Genomic DNA, 17,701 nt, shown 5'->3' with positions numbered 1-17,701 from the left:
CAAAATCTTAAGGTCCTAGGTCATGTCCAAGCCACCAAAGCAGGCCAAAAAGTGAATAATCGACAACTAAAACTTCAATTGTACTACTTCTTACTGGCTATTACTTCAACATAGAAGCTTCTTCTGTGTTCTACTATGGTGCTTTTAGTGTTTCCGCATACCGCAGCACGCGACATAGCTTTGCAGACTATAAATGTAACCGTTTCAGAGAGAAGGGCGGCCAATGTGACGAACTGGCTTTAAGTCGATTCGATAACAAATGACGAAAACGGACGGATTTCTCAGGTTTTTACTACATATGAACACTTTTCACTTTCTCCCATGCAACGCGGCTGCTAGTCCTCCTTTCATGCAAAATCTTAAGGTCCTAGGTCATGTCCAAGCCACCAAAGCCGGCTAAAAAGTGAATAATCGACAACTAAAACTTGAATTGTACTACTTATTACTGGCTATTGCTTCAACTTAGAAGCTTCTTCTGTGCTCTACTATGGTGCTATTAGTGTCTCCGCATACCGCAGCACGCGACATAGCTTTGCAGACGATAAATGTAACCGTCTCAGAGAGAAGAACGGCCAATGTGACGATCTAGCTTTAAGTCGATTCGATAACAAATGACGAAAACGGACGGATCTATCAGGTTTTTACTACATATGAACACTTTTCACATTCTCCCATGCAACGCGGCTGCTAGTCCTCATTTCATGCAACATCTTAATGTCCTAGGTCATGTCCAAGCCACCATAGCAGGCTAAAAAGTGAATAATCGAAAACTAAAACTTGATTTGTACTACTTCTTACTGGCTATTACTTCAAATTAGAAGCTTCTTCTTTGTTCTACTATGGTGCTTTCAGTGTTTCGGTATACTGCAGCACGCGACATAGCTTTGCAGACGATAAATGTAACCGTTTCAGAGAGAAGAACGGCCAATGTGACGATCTGGCTTAAAGTCGATTCGATAACGAATGACGAAAACGGACGGATTTATCAGGTTTTTACTACATATGAACACTTTTCACATTCTCCCGTGCAACGCGGCTGCTAGTCCTCCTTTCATGCAAAATCTTAAGGTCCTAGGTCATGCACAAGCCACCAAAGCCGGCTAAAAAGTGAATAATCGACAACTAAAACTTGAATTGTACTACTTCTTACTGGCTATTGCTTCAACTTAGAAGCTTCTGTGTTCTACTATGGTACTTTTAGTGTCTCCGCATACCGCAGCACGTGACATAGCTTTGCAGACGATAAATGTAACCGTCTCAGAGAGAAAAGCGGCCAATGTGACGATCTGTCTTTAAGTCGATTCGATAACAAATGACGAAAGCGGACGGATTTCTCAGGTTTTTACTACATATGAACACTTTTCACATTCTCGCGGGCAACGCGGCTGCTACTCCTCCTTTCATGCAAAATCTTAAGGTCCTAGGTCATGTCCAAGCCACCAAAGCCGGCTAAAAAGTGATTAATCGACAACTAAAACTTGAATTGTACTACTTCTTACTGGCTATTACTTCAAATTAGAAGCTTCTTCTGTGTTCTACTATGGTGCTTTTAGTGTTTTGGTATACTGCAGCACGCGACATAGCTTTGCAGACGATAAATGTAACCGTTTCAGAGAGAAGAACGGCCAATGTGACGATCTGGCTTTAAGTCGATTCGATAACAAATGTCGAAAACGGACGGATCTATCAGGTTTTTACTACATATGAACACTTTTCACATTCTCCCGTGCAACGCGGCTGCTAGTCCTCCTTTCATGCAAAATCTTAAGGTCCTAGGTCATGTCCAAGCCACCAAAGCAGGCCAAAAAGTGAATAATCGACAACTAAAACTTCAATTGTACTACTTCTTACTGGCTATTACTTCAACATAGAAGCTTCTTCTGTGTTCTACTATGGTGCTTTTAGTGTTTCCGCATACCGCAGCACGCGACATAGCTTTGCAGACTATAAATGTAACCGTTTCAGAGAGAAGAGCGGCCAATGTGACGAACTGGCTTTAAGTCGATTCGATAACAAATGACGAAAACGGACGGATTTCTCAGGTTTTTACTACATATGAACACTTTTCACTTTCTCCCATGCAACGCGGCTGCTAGTCCTCCTTTCATGCAAAATCTTAAGGTCCTAGGTCATGTCCAAGCCACCAAAGCAGGCTAAAAAGTGTATAATCGACAACTAAAACTTCAATTGTACTACTTCTTTCTGGCTATTACTTCAACATAGAAGCTTCTTCTGTGTTCTACTATGGTGCTTTTAGTGTTTCCGCATACCGCAGCACGCGACATAGCTTTGCAGACGATAAATGTAACCGTTTCAGAGAGAAGAGCGGCCAATGTGACGATCTGGCTTTAAGTCGATTCGATAACAAATGACGAAAACGGACGGATTTCTCAGGTTTTTACTACATATGAACACTTTTCACTTTCTCCCATGCAACGCGGCTGCTAGTCCTCCTTTCATGCAAAATCTTAAGGTCCTAGGTCATGTCCAAGCCACCAAAGCAGGCTAAAAAGTGAATAATCGACAACTAAAACTTCAATTGTACTACTTCTTACTGGCTATTACTTCAACATAGAAGCTTCTTCTGTGTTCTACTATGGTGCTTTTAGTGTTTCCGCATACCGCAGCACGCGACATAGCTTTGCAGACGATAAATGTAACCGTTTCAGAGAGAAGAGCGGCCAATGTGACGATCTGGCTTTAAGTCGATTCGATAACAAATGACGAAAACGGACGGATTTCTCAGGTTTTTACTACATATGAACACTTTTCACATTCTCCCTTGCAACGCGGCTGCACGTCCTCCTTTCACGCAAAATCTTAAGGTCCTAGGTGATGTCCAAGCCACCAAAGCCGGCTAAAAAGTGAATAATCGACAACTAAAACTTCAATTGTACTACTTCTTACTGGCTATTGCTTCAACTTAGAAGCTTCTTCTGTGTTCTACTATGGTGCTATCAGTGTCTCCGCATACCGCAGCACGCGACATAGCTTTGCAGACGATAAATGTAACCGTCTCAGAGAGAAGAACGGCCAATGTGACGATCTGGCTTTAAGTCGATTCGATAGCAAATGACGAAAACGGACGGATTTCTCAGGTTTTTACTACATATGAACACTTTTCACATTCTCCCTTGCAACGCGGGTGCAAGTCCTCCTTTCATGCAAAATCTTAAGGTCCTAGGTGATGTCCAAGCCACCAAAGCCGGCTAAAAAGTGAATAATCGATAACTAAAACTTGAATTGTACTACTTCTTACTGGCTATTACTTCAACTTAGAAGCTTCTTCTGTGGTCTACTATGGTACTTTTAGTGTCTCCGCATACCGCAGCACGTGACATAGCTTTGCAGACGATAAATGTAACCGTCTCAGAGAGAAAAGCGGCCAATGTGACGATCTGTCTTTAAATCGATTAGATAACAAATGACGAAAGCGGACGGATTTCTCACGTTTTTACTACATGGGAACACTTTTCACATTCTCGCGGGCAACGCGGCTGCTACTCCTCCTTTCATGCAAAATCTTAAGGTCCTAGGTCATGTCCAAGCCACCAAAGCCGGCTAAAAAGTGATTAATCGACAACTAAAACTTGAATTGTACTACTTCTTACCGGCTATTACTTCAAATTAGAAGCTTCTTCTGTGTTCTACTATGGTGCTTTTAGTGTTTCGGTATACTGCAGCACGCGACATAGCTTTGCAGACGATAAATGTAACCGTTTCAGAGAGAAGAACGGCCAATGTGACGATCTGGCTTTAAGTCGATTCGATAACAAATGACGAAAACGGACGGATCTATCAGGTTTTTACTACATATGAACACTTTTCACATTCTCCCGTGCAACGCGGCTGCTAGTCCTCCTTTCATGCAAAATCTTAAGGTCCTAGGTCATGTCCAAGCCACCAAAGCAGGGCAAAAAGTGAATAATCGACAACTAAAACTTGAATTGTACTGCTTCTTACTGGCTATTACTTCAACATAGAAGCTTCTTCTGTGTTCTACTATGGTGCTTTTAGTGTTTCCGCATACCGCAGCACGCGACATAGCTTTGCAGACTATAAATGTAACCGTTTCAGAGAGAAGAGCGGCCAATGTGACGAACTGGCTTTAAGTCGATTCGATAACAAATGACGAAAACGGACGGATTTCTCAGGTTTTTACTACATATGAACACTTTTCACTTTCTCCCATGCAACGCGGCTGCTAGTCCTCCTTTCATGCAAAATCTTAAGGTCCTAGGTGATGTCCAAGCCACCAAAGCAGGCTAAAAAGTGAATAATCGACAACTAAAACTTGAATTGTACTACTTCTTACTGGCTATTACTTCAACATAGAAGCTTCTTCTGTGTTCTACTATGGTGCTTTTAGTGTTTCCGCATACCGCAGCACGCGACATAGCTTTGCAGACGATAAATGTAACCGTTTCAGAGAGAAGAGCGGCCAATGTGACGATCTGGCTTTAAGTCGATTCGATAACAAATGACGAAAACGGACGGATTTCTCAGGTTTTTACTACATATGAACACTTTTCACATTCTCCCTTGCAACGCGGCTGCAAGTCCTCCTTTCACGCAAAATTTTAAGGTCCTAGGTGATGTCCAAGCCACCAAAGCCGGCTAAAACGTGAATAATCGACAACTAAAACTTGAATTGTACTACTTCTTACTGGCTATTGCTTCAACTTAGAAGCTTCTTCTGTACTCTACTATGGTGCTATCAGTGTCTCCGCATACCGCAGCACGCGACATAGCTTTGCAGACGATAAATGTAACCGTCTCAGAGAGAAGAACGGCCAATGTGACGATCTGGCTTTAAGTCGATTCGATAGCAAATGACGAAAACGGACGGATTTCTCAGGTTTTTACTACATATGAACACTTTTCACATTCTCCATTGCAACGCGGGTGCAAGTCCTCCTTTCATGCAAAATCTTAAGGTCCTAGGTGATGTCCAAGCCACCAAAGCCGGCTAAAGAGTGAATAATCGATAACTAAAACTTGAATTGTACTACTTCTTACTGGCTATTGCTTCAACTTAGAAGCTTCTTCTGTGTTCTACTATGGTACTTTTAGTGTCTCCGCATACCGCAGCACGTGACATAGCTTTGCAGACGATAAATGTAACCGTCTCAGAGAGAAAAGCGGCCAATGTGACGATCTGTCTTTAAGTCGATTCGATAACAAATGACGAAAGCGGACGGATTTCTCAGGTTTTTACTACATATGAACACTTTTCACATTCTCGCGGGCAACGCGGCTGCTACTCCTCCTTTCATGCAAAATCTTAAGGTCCTAGGTCATGTCCAAGCCACCAAAGCCGGCTAAAAAGTGATTAATCGACAACTAAAATTTGAATTGTACTACTTCTTACTGGCTATTACTTCAAATTAGAAGCTTCTTCTGTGTTCTACTATGGTGCTTTTAGTGTTTTGGTATATTGCAGCACGCGACATAGCTTTGCAGACGATAAATGTAACCGTTTCAGAGAGAAGAACGGCCAATGTGACGATCTGGCTTTAAGTCGATTCGATAACAAATGACGAAAACGGACGGATCTATCAGGTTTTTACTACATATGAACACTTTTCACATTCTCCCGTGCAACGCGGCTGCTAGTCCTCCTTTCATGCAAAATCTTAAGGTCCTAGGTCATGTCCAAGCCACCAAAGCAGGCCAAAAAGTGAATAATCGACAACTAAAACTTCAATTGTACTACTTCTTACTGGCTATTACTTCAACATAGAAGCTTCTTCTGTGTTCTACTATGGTGCTTTTAGTGTTTCCGCATACCGCAGCACGCGACATAGCTTTGCAGACTATAAATGTAACCGTTTCAGAGAGAAGGGCGGCCAATGTGACGAACTGGCTTTAAGTCGATTCGATAACAAATGACGAAAACGGACGGATTTCTCAGGTTTTTACTACATATGAACACTTTTCACTTTCTCCCATGCAACGCGGCTGCTAGTCCTCCTTTCATGCAAAATCTTAAGGTCCTAGGTCATGTCCAAGCCACCAAAGCCGGCTAAAAAGTGAATAATCGACAACTAAAACTTGAATTGTACTACTTATTACTGGCTATTGCTTCAACTTAGAAGCTTCTTCTGTGCTCTACTATGGTGCTATTAGTGTCTCCGCATACCGCAGCACGCGACATAGCTTTGCAGACGATAAATGTAACCGTCTCAGAGAGAAGAACGGCCAATGTGACGATCTAGCTTTAAGTCGATTCGATAACAAATGACGAAAACGGACGGATCTATCAGGTTTTTACTACATATGAACACTTTTCACATTCTCCCATGCAACGCGGCTGCTAGTCCTCATTTCATGCAACATCTTAATGTCCTAGGTCATGTCCAAGCCACCATAGCAGGCTAAAAAGTGAATAATCGAAAACTAAAACTTGATTTGTACTACTTCTTACTGGCTATTACTTCAAATTAGAAGCTTCTTCTTTGTTCTACTATGGTGCTTTCAGTGTTTCGGTATACTGCAGCACGCGACATAGCTTTGCAGACGATAAATGTAACCGTTTCAGAGAGAAGAACGGCCAATGTGACGATCTGGCTTAAAGTCGATTCGATAACGAATGACGAAAACGGACGGATTTATCAGGTTTTTACTACATATGAACACTTTTCACATTCTCCCGTGCAACGCGGCTGCTAGTCCTCCTTTCATGCAAAATCTTAAGGTCCTAGGTCATGCACAAGCCACCAAAGCCGGCTAAAAAGTGAATAATCGACAACTAAAACTTGAATTGTACTACTTCTTACTGGCTATTGCTTCAACTTAGAAGCTTCTTCTGTGTTCTACTATGGTGCTTTTAGTGTCTCCGCATACCGCAGCACGCGACATAGCTTTGCAGACGATAAATGTAACCGTCTCAGAGAGAAAAGCGGCCAATGTGACGATCTGGCTTTAAGTCGATTCGATAACAAATGACGAAAACGGACTGATTTCTCAGGTTTTTACTACATATGAACACTTTTCACATTCTCCCATGCAACGCGGCTGCTAGTCCTCCTTTCATGCAACATCTTAAAGTCCTAGGTCATTTCCAATCCACCAAAGCCGGCTAAAAAGTGAATAATCGACAACTAAAACTTGAATTGTACCACTTCTTACTGGCTATTACTTCAACATAGAAGCTTCTTCTGTGTTGTACTATGGTGCTTTTAGTGTTTCCGCATACCGCAGCACGCGACATAGCTTTGCAGACGATAAATGTAACCGTTTCAGAGAGAAGAGCGGCCAATGTGACGATCTGGCTTTAAGTCGATTCGATAACAAATGACGAAAACGGACGGATTTCTCAGGTTTTTACTACATATGAACACTTTTCTTATTCTCCCTTGCAACGTGGGTGCAAGTCCTCCTTTCATGCAAAATCTTAAGGTCCTAGGTGATGTCCAAGCCACCAAAGCCGGCTAAAAAGTGAATAATCGATAACTAAAACTTGAATTGCACTACTTCTTACTGGCTATTGCTTCAACTTAGAAGCTTCTTCTATGTTCTACTATGGTGCTTTTAGTGTCTCCGCATACCGCAGCACGTGAAATAGCTTTGCAGACGATAAATGTAACCGTCTCAGAGAGAAAAGCGGCCAATGTGACGATCTGTCTTTAAGTCGATTCGATAACAAATGACGAAAACGGACGGATCTATCAGGTTTTTACTACATATGAACACTTTTCACATTCTCCCATGCAACGCGGCTGCTACTCCTCCTTTCATGCAAAATATTAAGGTCCTAGGTCATGTCCAAGCCACCAAAGCAGGCTAAAAAGTGAATAATCGACAACTAAAACTTCAATTGTACTACTTCTTACTGGCTATTACTTCAACATAGAAGCTTCTTCTGTGTTCTACTATGGTGCTTTTAGTGTTTCCGCATACCGCAGCACGCGACATAGCTTTGCAGACGATAAATGTAACCGTTTCAGAGAGAAGAGCGGCCAATGTGACGATCTGGCTTTAAGTCGATTCGATAACAAATGACGAAAACGGACGGATTTCTCAGGTTTTTACTACATATGAACACTTTTCACTTTCTCCCATGCAACGCGGCTGCTAGTCCTCCTTTCATGCAACATCTTAAGGTCCTAGGTCATGTCCAAGCCACCAAAGCAGGCTAAAAAGTGAATAATCGACAACTAAAACTTCAATTGTACTACTTCTTACTGGCTATTACTTCAACATAGAAGCTTCATCTGTGTTCTACTATGGTGCTTTTAGTGTTTCCGCATACCGCAGCACGCGACATAGCTTTGCAGACGATAAATGTAACCGTTTCAGAGAGAAGAGCGGCCATTGTGACGATCTGGCTTTAAGTCGATTCGATAACAAATGACGAAAACGGACGGATTTCTCAGGTTTTTACTACATATGAACACTTTTCACATTCTCCCTTGCAACGCGGCTGCAAGTCCTCCTTTCACGCAAAAACTTAAGGTCCTAGGTGATGTCCAAGCCACCAAAGCCGGCTAAAAAGTGAATAATCGACAACTAAAACTTGAATTGTACTACTTCTTACTGGCTATTGCTTCAACTTAGAAGCTTCTTCTGTGATCTACTATGGTGCTTTTAGTGTCTACGCATACCGCAGCACGAGACATAGCTTTGCAGACGATAAATGTAACCGTCTCAGAGAGATGAACGGCCAATGTGACGATCTGGCTTTAAGACGATTCGATAACAAATGACGAAAACGGACGGATTTCTCAGGTTTTTACTACATATGAACACTTTTCACATTCTCCCATGCAACGCGGCTGCTAGTCCTCCTTTCATGCAACATCTTAAGGTCCTAGGTCATGTCCAAGCCACCAAAGCCGGCTAAAAAGTGAATAATCGAAAACTAAAACTTGAATTGTACTACTTCTTACTGGCTATTACTTCAAATTAGAAGCTTCTTCTGTGTTCTACTATGGTGCTTTTAGTGTTTCGGTATACTGCAGCACGCGACATAGCTTTGCAGACGATAAATGTAACCGTTTCAGAGAGAAGAACGGCCAATGTGACGATCTGGCTTTAAGTCGATTCGATAACGAATGACGAAAACGGACGGATTTATCAGGTTTTTACTACATATGAACACTTTTCACATTCTTAAGTGCAACGCGGCTGCTAGTCCTCCTTTCATGCAAAATCTTAAGGTCCTAGGTGATGTCCAAGCCACCAAAGCCGGCTAAAAAGTGAATAATCGACAACTAAAACTTGAATTGTACTACTTCTTACTGGCTATTGCTTCAACGTAGAAGCTTCTTCTGTGTTCTACTATGGTGCTTTTAGTGTCTCCGCATACCGCAGCACGCGACATAGCTTTGCATACGATAAATGTAACCGTCTCAGAGAGAAAAGCGGCCAATGTGACGATCTGACTTTAAGTCGATTCGATAACAAGTGACGAAAGCGGACGGATTTCTCAGGTTTTTACTACATATGAACACTTTTCACATTCTCGCGGGCAACGCTGCTGCTACTCCTCCTTTCATGCAAAATCTTAAGGTCCTAGGTCATGTCCAAGCCACCAAAGACGGCTAAAAAGTGAATAATCGATAACTAAAACTTGAATTGTACTACTTCTTACTGGCTATTACTTCAACTTAGAAGCTTCTTCTGTGCTCTACTATGGTGCTTTTAGTGTCTCCGCATACCGCAGCACGCGACATAGCTTTGCAGACGATAAATGTAACCGTCTCAGAGAGAAAAGCGGCCAATGTGACGATCTGGCTTTAAGTCGATTCGATAACAAATGACGAAAACGGACTGATTTCTCAGGTTTTTACTACATATGAACACTTTTCACATTCTCCCATGCAACGCGGCTGCTAGTCCTCCTTTCATGCAACATCTTAAAGTCCTAGGTCATGTCCAATCCACCAAAGCCGGCTAAAAAGTGAATAATCGAAAACTAAAACTTGAATTGTACTACTTCTTACTGGCTATTACTTCAAATTAGAAGCTTGTTCTGTGTTCTACTATGGTGCTTTTAGTGTTTCGGTATACTGCAGCACGCGACATAGCCATGCAGACGATAAATGTAACCGTTTCAGAGAGAAGAACGGCCAATGTGACGATCTGGCTTTTAGTCGATTCGATAACAAATGACGAAAACGGACGGATTTATCAGGTTTTTACTACATATGAACACTTTTCACATTCTCCCGTGCAACGCGGCTGCTAGTCCTCCTTTCATGCAAAATCTTAAGGTCCTAGGTCATGTCCAAGCCACCAAAGCAGGCTAAAAAGTGAATAATCGACAACTAAAACTTCAATTGTACTACTTCTTACTGGCTATTACTTCAACATAGAAGCTTCTTCTGTGTTCTACTATGGTGCATTTAGTGTTTCCGCATACCGCAGCACGCGTCATAGCTTTGCAGACGATAAATGTAACCGTTTCAGAGAGAAGAGCGGCCAATGTGACGATCTGGCTTTAAGTCGATTCAATAACAAATGACGAAAACGGAGGGATTTCTCAGGTTTTTACTACATATGAACACTTTTCACATTCTCCCTTGCAACGCGGCTGCAAGTCCTCCTTTCACGCAAAATCTTAAGGTCCTAGGTCATGTCCAAGCCACCAAAGCCGGCTAAAAAGTGAATAATCGACAACTAAAACTTGAATTGTACTACTTCTTACTGGCTATTGCTTCAACTTAGAAGCTTCTTCTGTGTTCTACTATGGTGCTTTTAGTGTCTCCGCATACCGCAGCACGTGACATAGCTTTGCAGACGATAAATGTAACCGTCTCAGAGAGAAAAGCGGCCAATGTGACGATCTGTCTTTAAGGCGATTCGATAACAAATGACGAAAGCGGACGGATTTCTTACGTTTTTACTACATATGAACACTTTTCACATTCTCGCGGGCAACGCGGCTGCTACTCCTCCTTTCATGCAAAATCTTAAGGTCCTAGGTCATGTCCAAGCCACCAAAGCCGGCTAAAAAGTGAATAATCGACAACTAAAACAAGAATTGTACTACTTCTTACTGGCTATTACTTCAAATTAGAAGCTTCTTCTGTGTTCTACTATGGTGCTTTTAGTGTTTCGGTATACTGCAGCACGCGACATAGCTTTGCAGACGATAAATGTAACCGTTTCAGAGAGAAGAACGGCCAATGTGACGATCTGGCTTTTAGTCGATTCGATAACAAATGACGAAAACGGACGGATTTATCAGGTTTTTACTACATATGAACACTTTTCACATTCTCCCGTGCAACGCGGCTGCTAGTCCTCCTTTCATGCAAAATCTTAAGGTCCTAGGTCATGTCCAAGCCACCAAAGCAGGCTAAAAAGTGAATAATCGACAACTAAAACTTCAATTGTACTACTTCTTACTGGCTATTACTTCAACATAGAAGCTTCTTCTGTGTTCTACTATGGTGCTTTTAGTGTTTCCGCATACCGCAGCACGCGACATAGCTTTGCAGACGATAAATGTAACCGTTTCAGAGAGAAGAGCGGCCAATGTGACGATCTGGCTTTAAGTCGATTCGATAACAAATGACGAAAACGGAGGGATTTCTCAGGTTTTTACTACATATGAACACTTTTCACATTCTCCCTTGCAACGCGGCTGCAAGTCCTCCTTTCACGCAAAATCTTAAGGTCCTAGGTGATGTCCAAGCCACCAAAGCCGGCTAAAAAGTGAATAATCGACAACTAAAACTTGAATTGTACTACTTCTTACTGGCTATTGCTTCAACTTAGAAGCTTCTTCTGTGTTCTACTATGGTGCTTTTAGTGTCTCAGCATACCGCAGCACGTGACATAGCTTTGCAGACGATAAATGTAACCGTCTCAGAGAGAAAAGCGGCCAATGTGACGATCTGTCTTTAAGGCGATTCGATAACAAATGACGAAAGCGGACGGATTTCTCACGTTTTTACTACATATGAACACTTTTCACATTCTCGCGGGCAACGCGGCTGCTACTCCTCCTTTCATGCAAAATCTTAAGGTCCTAGATCATGTCCAAGCCACCAAAGCCGGCTAAAAAGTGAATAATCGACAACTAAAACTTGAATTGTACTACTTCTTACTGGCTATTACTTCAAATTAGAAGCTTCTTCTGTGTTCTACTATGGTGCTTTTAGTGTTTCGGTATACTGCAGCACGCGACATAGCTTTGCAGACGATAAATGTAACCGTCTCAGAGAGAAAAGCTGCCAATGTGACGATCTGGCTTTAAGTCGATTCGATAACAAATGACGAAAACGGACGGATTTATCAGGTTTTTACTACATATGAACACTTTTCACATTCTCCCGTGCAACGCGGCTGCTAGTCCTCCTTTCATGCAAAATCTTAAGGTCCTAGGTCATGTCCAAGCCACCAAAGCAGGCTAAAAAGTGAATAATCGACAACTAAAACTTCAATTGTACTACTTCTTACTGGCTATTACTTCAACATAGAAGCTTCTTCTGTGTTCTACTATGGTGCTTTTAGTGTTTCCGTATACCGCAGCACGCGACATAGCTTTGCAGACGATAAATGTAACCGTTTCGGAGAGAAGAGCGGCCAATGTGACGAACTGGTTTTAAGTCGATTCGATAACAAATGACGAAAACGGACGGATTTCTCAGGTTTTTACTACATATGAACACTTTTCACATTCTCCCGTGCAACGCGGCTGCTACTCCTCCTTTCATGCAAAATATTAAGGTTCTACCTAATGTCCAAGCCACCAAAGCCGGCTAAAAAGTGAATAATCGACAACTAAAACTTGAATTGTACTACTTCTTACTGGCTATTACTTCAAATTAGAAGCTTCTTCTGTGTTCTACTAAGGTGCTTTTAGTGTTTCGGCATACCGCAGCACGCGACATAGCTTTGCAGACGATAAATGTAACCGTTTCAGAGAGAAGAACGGCCAATGTGACGATCTGGCTTTAAGTCGATTCGATAACAAATGAAGAAAACGGACGGATTTCTCAGGTTTTTACTACATATGAATACTTTTCACATTCCCCCATGCAACGCGGCTGCTAGTCCTCCTTTCATGAACATCTTAAGGTCCTAGGACATGTCCAAGCCACCAAAGCCGGCTAAAAAGTGAATAATCGAAAACTAAAACTTGAATTGTACTACTTCTTACTGGCTATTACTTCAGATTAGAAGCTTCTTCTGTGTTCTACTATGGTGCTTTTAGTGTTTCGGTATACTGCAGCACGCGACATAGCTTTGCAGACGATAAATGTAACCGTTTCAGAGAGAAGAACGGCCAATGTGACGATCTGGCTTTAAGTCGATTCGATAACGAATGACGAAAACGGACGTATTTATCAGGTTTTTACTACATATGAACACTTTTCACATTCTCCCGTGCAACGCGGCTGCTAGTCCTCCTTTCATGCAAAATCTTAAGGTCCTAGGTCATGCCCAATCCACCAAAGCCGGCTAAAAAGTGAATAATCGACAACTAAAACTTGAATTGTACTACTTCTTACTGGCTATTACTTCAACATAGAAGCTTCTTCTGTGTTCTACTATGGTGCTTTTAGTGTTTCCGCATACCGCAGCACGCGACATAGCTTTGCAGACGATAAATGTAACCGTTTCAGAGAGAAGAGCGGCCAATGTGACGAACTGGCTTTAAGTCGATTCGATAACAAATGACGAAAACGGACGGATTTCTCAGGTTTTTACTACATATGAACACTTTTCACTTTCTCCCATGCAACGCGGTTGCTAGTCCTCCTTTCATGCAACATCTTAAGGTCCTAGGTCATGTCCAAGCCACCAAAGCAGGCTAAAAAGTGAATAATCGACAACTAAAACTTCAATTGTACTACTTCTTACTGGCTATTACTTCAACATAGAAGCTTCTTCTGTGTTCTACTATGGTGCTTTTAGTGTTTCCGCATACCGCAGCACGCGACATAGCTTTGCAGACGATAAATGTAACCGTTTCAGAGAGAAGAGCGGCCAATGTGACGATCTGGCTTTAAGTCGATTCGATAACGAATGACGAAAACGGACGGATTTATCAGGTTTTTACTACATATGAACACTTTTCACATTCTCCCGTGCAACGCGGCTGCTACTCCTCCTTTCATGCAAAATATTAAGGTTCCACCTAAGGTCCAAGCCACCAAAGCCGGCTAAAAAGTGAATAATCGACAACTAAAACTTCATTTGTACTACTTCTTACTGGCTATTACTTCAAATTAGAAGCTTCTTCTGTGTTCTACTATGGTACTTTTAGTGTTTCGGTATACTGCAGCACGCGACATAGCTTTGCAGACGATAAATGTAACCGTCTCAGAGAGAAAAGCGGCCAATGTGACGATCTGGCTTTAAGTCGATTCGATAACAAATGACGAAAACGGACTGATTTCTCAGGTTTTTACTACATATGAACACTTTTCACATTCTCCCATGCAACGCGGCTGCTAGTCCTCCTTTCATGCAACATCTTAAAGTCCTAGGTCATATCCAATCCACCAAAGCCGGCTAAAAAGTGAATAATCGACAACTAAAACTTGAATTGTACTACTTCTTACTGGCTATTACTTCAACATAGAAGCTTCTTCTGTGTTCTACTATGGTGCTTTTAGTGTTTCCGCATACCGCAGCACGCGACATAGCTTTGCAGTCGATAAATGTAACCGTTTCAGAGAGAAGAGCGGCCAATGTGACGATCTGGCTTTAAGTCGATTCGATAACAAATGACGAAAACGGACGGATTTCTCAGGTTTTTACTACATATGAACACTTTTCACATTCTCCCTTGCAACGCGGGTGCAAGTCCTCCTTTCATGCAAAATCTTAAGGTCCTAGGTGATGTCCAAGCCACCAAAGCCGGCTAAAAAGTGAATAATCGATAACTAAAACTTGAATTGTACTACTTCTTACTGGCTATTGCTTCAACTTAGAAGCTTCTTCTGTGTTCTACTATGGTGCTTTTAGTGTCTCCGCATACCGCAGCACGTGACATAGCTTTGCAGACGATAAATGTAACCGTCTCAGAGAGAAAAGCGGCCAATGTGACGATCTGTCTTTAAGGCGATTCGATAACAAATGACGAAAGCGGACGGATTTCTCAGGTTTTTACTACATATGAACACTTTTCACATTCTCCCATGCAACGCGGCTGCTAGTCCTCCTTTCATGCAACATCTTAAAGTCCTAGGTCATGTCCAATCCACCAAAGCCGGCTAAAAAGTGAATAATCGACAACTAAAACTTGAATTGTACTACTTCTTACTGGCTATTGCTTCAACTTAGAAGCTTCTTCTGTGCTCTACTATGGTGCTTTTAGTGTCTCCGCCAACCGCAGCACGCGACATAGCTTTGCAGACGATAAATGTAACCGCCTCAGAGAGAAAGCAGCCAATGTGACGATCTGGCTTTAAGTCGATTCGATAACAAATGACGAAAACGGACGGATTTCTCAGGTTTTTACTACATATGAACACTTTTCACATTCTCCCATGCAACGCGGCTGCTAGTCCTCCTTTCATGCAACATCTTAAGGTCCTAGGTCATGTCCAAGCCACCATAGCCGGCTAAAAAGTGATTAATCGACAACTAAAACTTGATTTGTACTACTTCTTACTGGCTATTACTTCAAATTAGAAGCTTCTTCTGTGTTCTACTATGGTGCTTTTAGTGTTTCGGTATACTGCAGGACGCGACATAGCTTTGCAGACGATAAATGTAACCGTCTCAGAGAGAAAAGCGGCCAATGTGACGATCTGGCTTTAAGTCGATTCGATAACAAATGACGAAAACGGACTGATTTCTCAGGTTTTTACTACATATGAACACTTTTCACATTCTCCCATGCAACGCGGCTGCTAGTCCTCCTTTCATGCAACATCTTAAAGTCCTAGGTCATGTCCAATCCACCAAAGCCGGCTAAAAAGTGAATAATCGACAACTAAAACTTGAATTGTACTACTTCTTACTGGCTATTACTTCAACATAGAAGCTTCTTCTGTGTTCTACTATGGTGCTTTTAGTGTTTCCGCATACCGCAGCACGCGACATAGCTTTGCAGACGATAAATGTAACCGTTTCAGAGAGAAGAGCGGCCAATGTGACGATCTGGCTTTAAGTCGATTCGATAACAAATGACGAAAACGGACGGATTTCTCAGGTTTTTACTACATATGAACACTTTTCACATTCTCCCTTGCAACGCGGGTGCAAGTCCTCCTTTCATGCAAAATCTTAAGGTCCTAGGTGATGTCCAAGCCACCAAAGCCGGCTAAAAAGTGTATAATCGATAACTAAAACTTGAATTGTACTACTTCTTACTGGCTATTGCTTCAACTTAGAAGCTTCTTCTGTGTTCTACTGTGGTGCTTTTAGTGTCTCCGCATACCGCAGCACGCGACATAGCTTTGCAGACGATAAATGTAACCGTTTCAGAGAGAAGAACGGCCAATGTGACGATCTGGCTTTTAGTCGATTCGATAACAAATGCCGAAAACGGACGGATTTATCAGGTTTTTACTACATATGAACACTTTTCACATTCTCCCGTGCAACGCGGCTGCTAGTCCTCCTTTCATGCAAAATCTTAAGGTCCTAGGTCATGTCCAAGCCACCAAAGCAGGCTAAAAAGTGAATAATCGACAACTAAAACTTCAATTGTACTACTTCTTACTGGCTATTACTTCAACATAGAAGCTTCTTCTGTGTTCTACTATGGTGCTTTTAGTGTTTCCGCATACCGCAGCACGCGACATAGCTTTGCAGACGATAAATGTAACAGTTTCAGAGAGAAGAGCGGCCAATGTGACGAACTGGCTTTAAGTCGATTCGATAACAAATGACGAAAACGGACGGATTTCTCAGGTTTTTACTACATATGAACACTTTTCACTTTCTCCCATGCAACGCGGCTGCTAGTCCTCCTTTCATGCAAAATCTTAAGGTCCTAGGTCATGTCCAAGCCACCAAAGCAGCCTAAAAAGTGAATAATCGACAACTAAAACTTCAATTGTACTACTTCTTACTGGCTATTACTTCAACATAGAAGCTTCTTCTGTGTTCTACTATGGTGCTTTTAGTGTTTCCGCATACCGCAGCACGCGACATAGCTTTGCAGACGATAAATGTAACCGTTTCAGAGAGAAGAGCGGCCAATGTGACGATCTGGCTTTAAGTCGATTCGAAAACAAATGACGAAAACGGACGGATTTCTCAGGTTTTTACTACATATGAACACTTTTCACATTCTCCCTTGCAACGCGGCTGCAAGTCCTCCTTTCACGCAAAATCTTAAGGTCCTAGGTGATGTCCAAGCCACCAAAGCCGGCTAAAAAGTGAATAATCGACAACTAAAACTTGAATTGTACTACTTCTTACTGGCTATTGCTTCAACTTAAAAGCTTCTTCTGTGCTCTACTATGGTGCTTTTAGTGTCTCCGCAAACCGCAGCACGCGACATAGCTTTGCAGACGATAAATGTAACCGTCTCAGAGAGAAAGCGGCCAATGTGACGATCTGGCTTTAAGTCGATTCGATAACAAATGACGAAAACGGACGGATTTCTCAGGTTTTTACTACATATGAACACTTTTCACATTCTCCCATGCAACGCGGCTGCTAGTCCTCCTTTCATGCAACATCTTAAGGTCCTAGGTCATGTCCAAGCCACCATAGCCGGCTAAAAAGTGATTAATCGACAATTAAAACTTGATTTGTACTACTTCTTACTGGCTATTACTTC

This window comes from Schistocerca gregaria, unplaced genomic scaffold, assembly GCF_023897955.1.
Source record: "Schistocerca gregaria isolate iqSchGreg1 unplaced genomic scaffold, iqSchGreg1.2 ptg000553l, whole genome shotgun sequence".
NCBI lineage: Eukaryota > Metazoa > Arthropoda > Insecta > Orthoptera > Acrididae > Schistocerca > Schistocerca gregaria.
The sequence above is the reverse complement of the archived record's forward strand: the minus strand, read 5'-3'. Positions refer to the sequence as shown.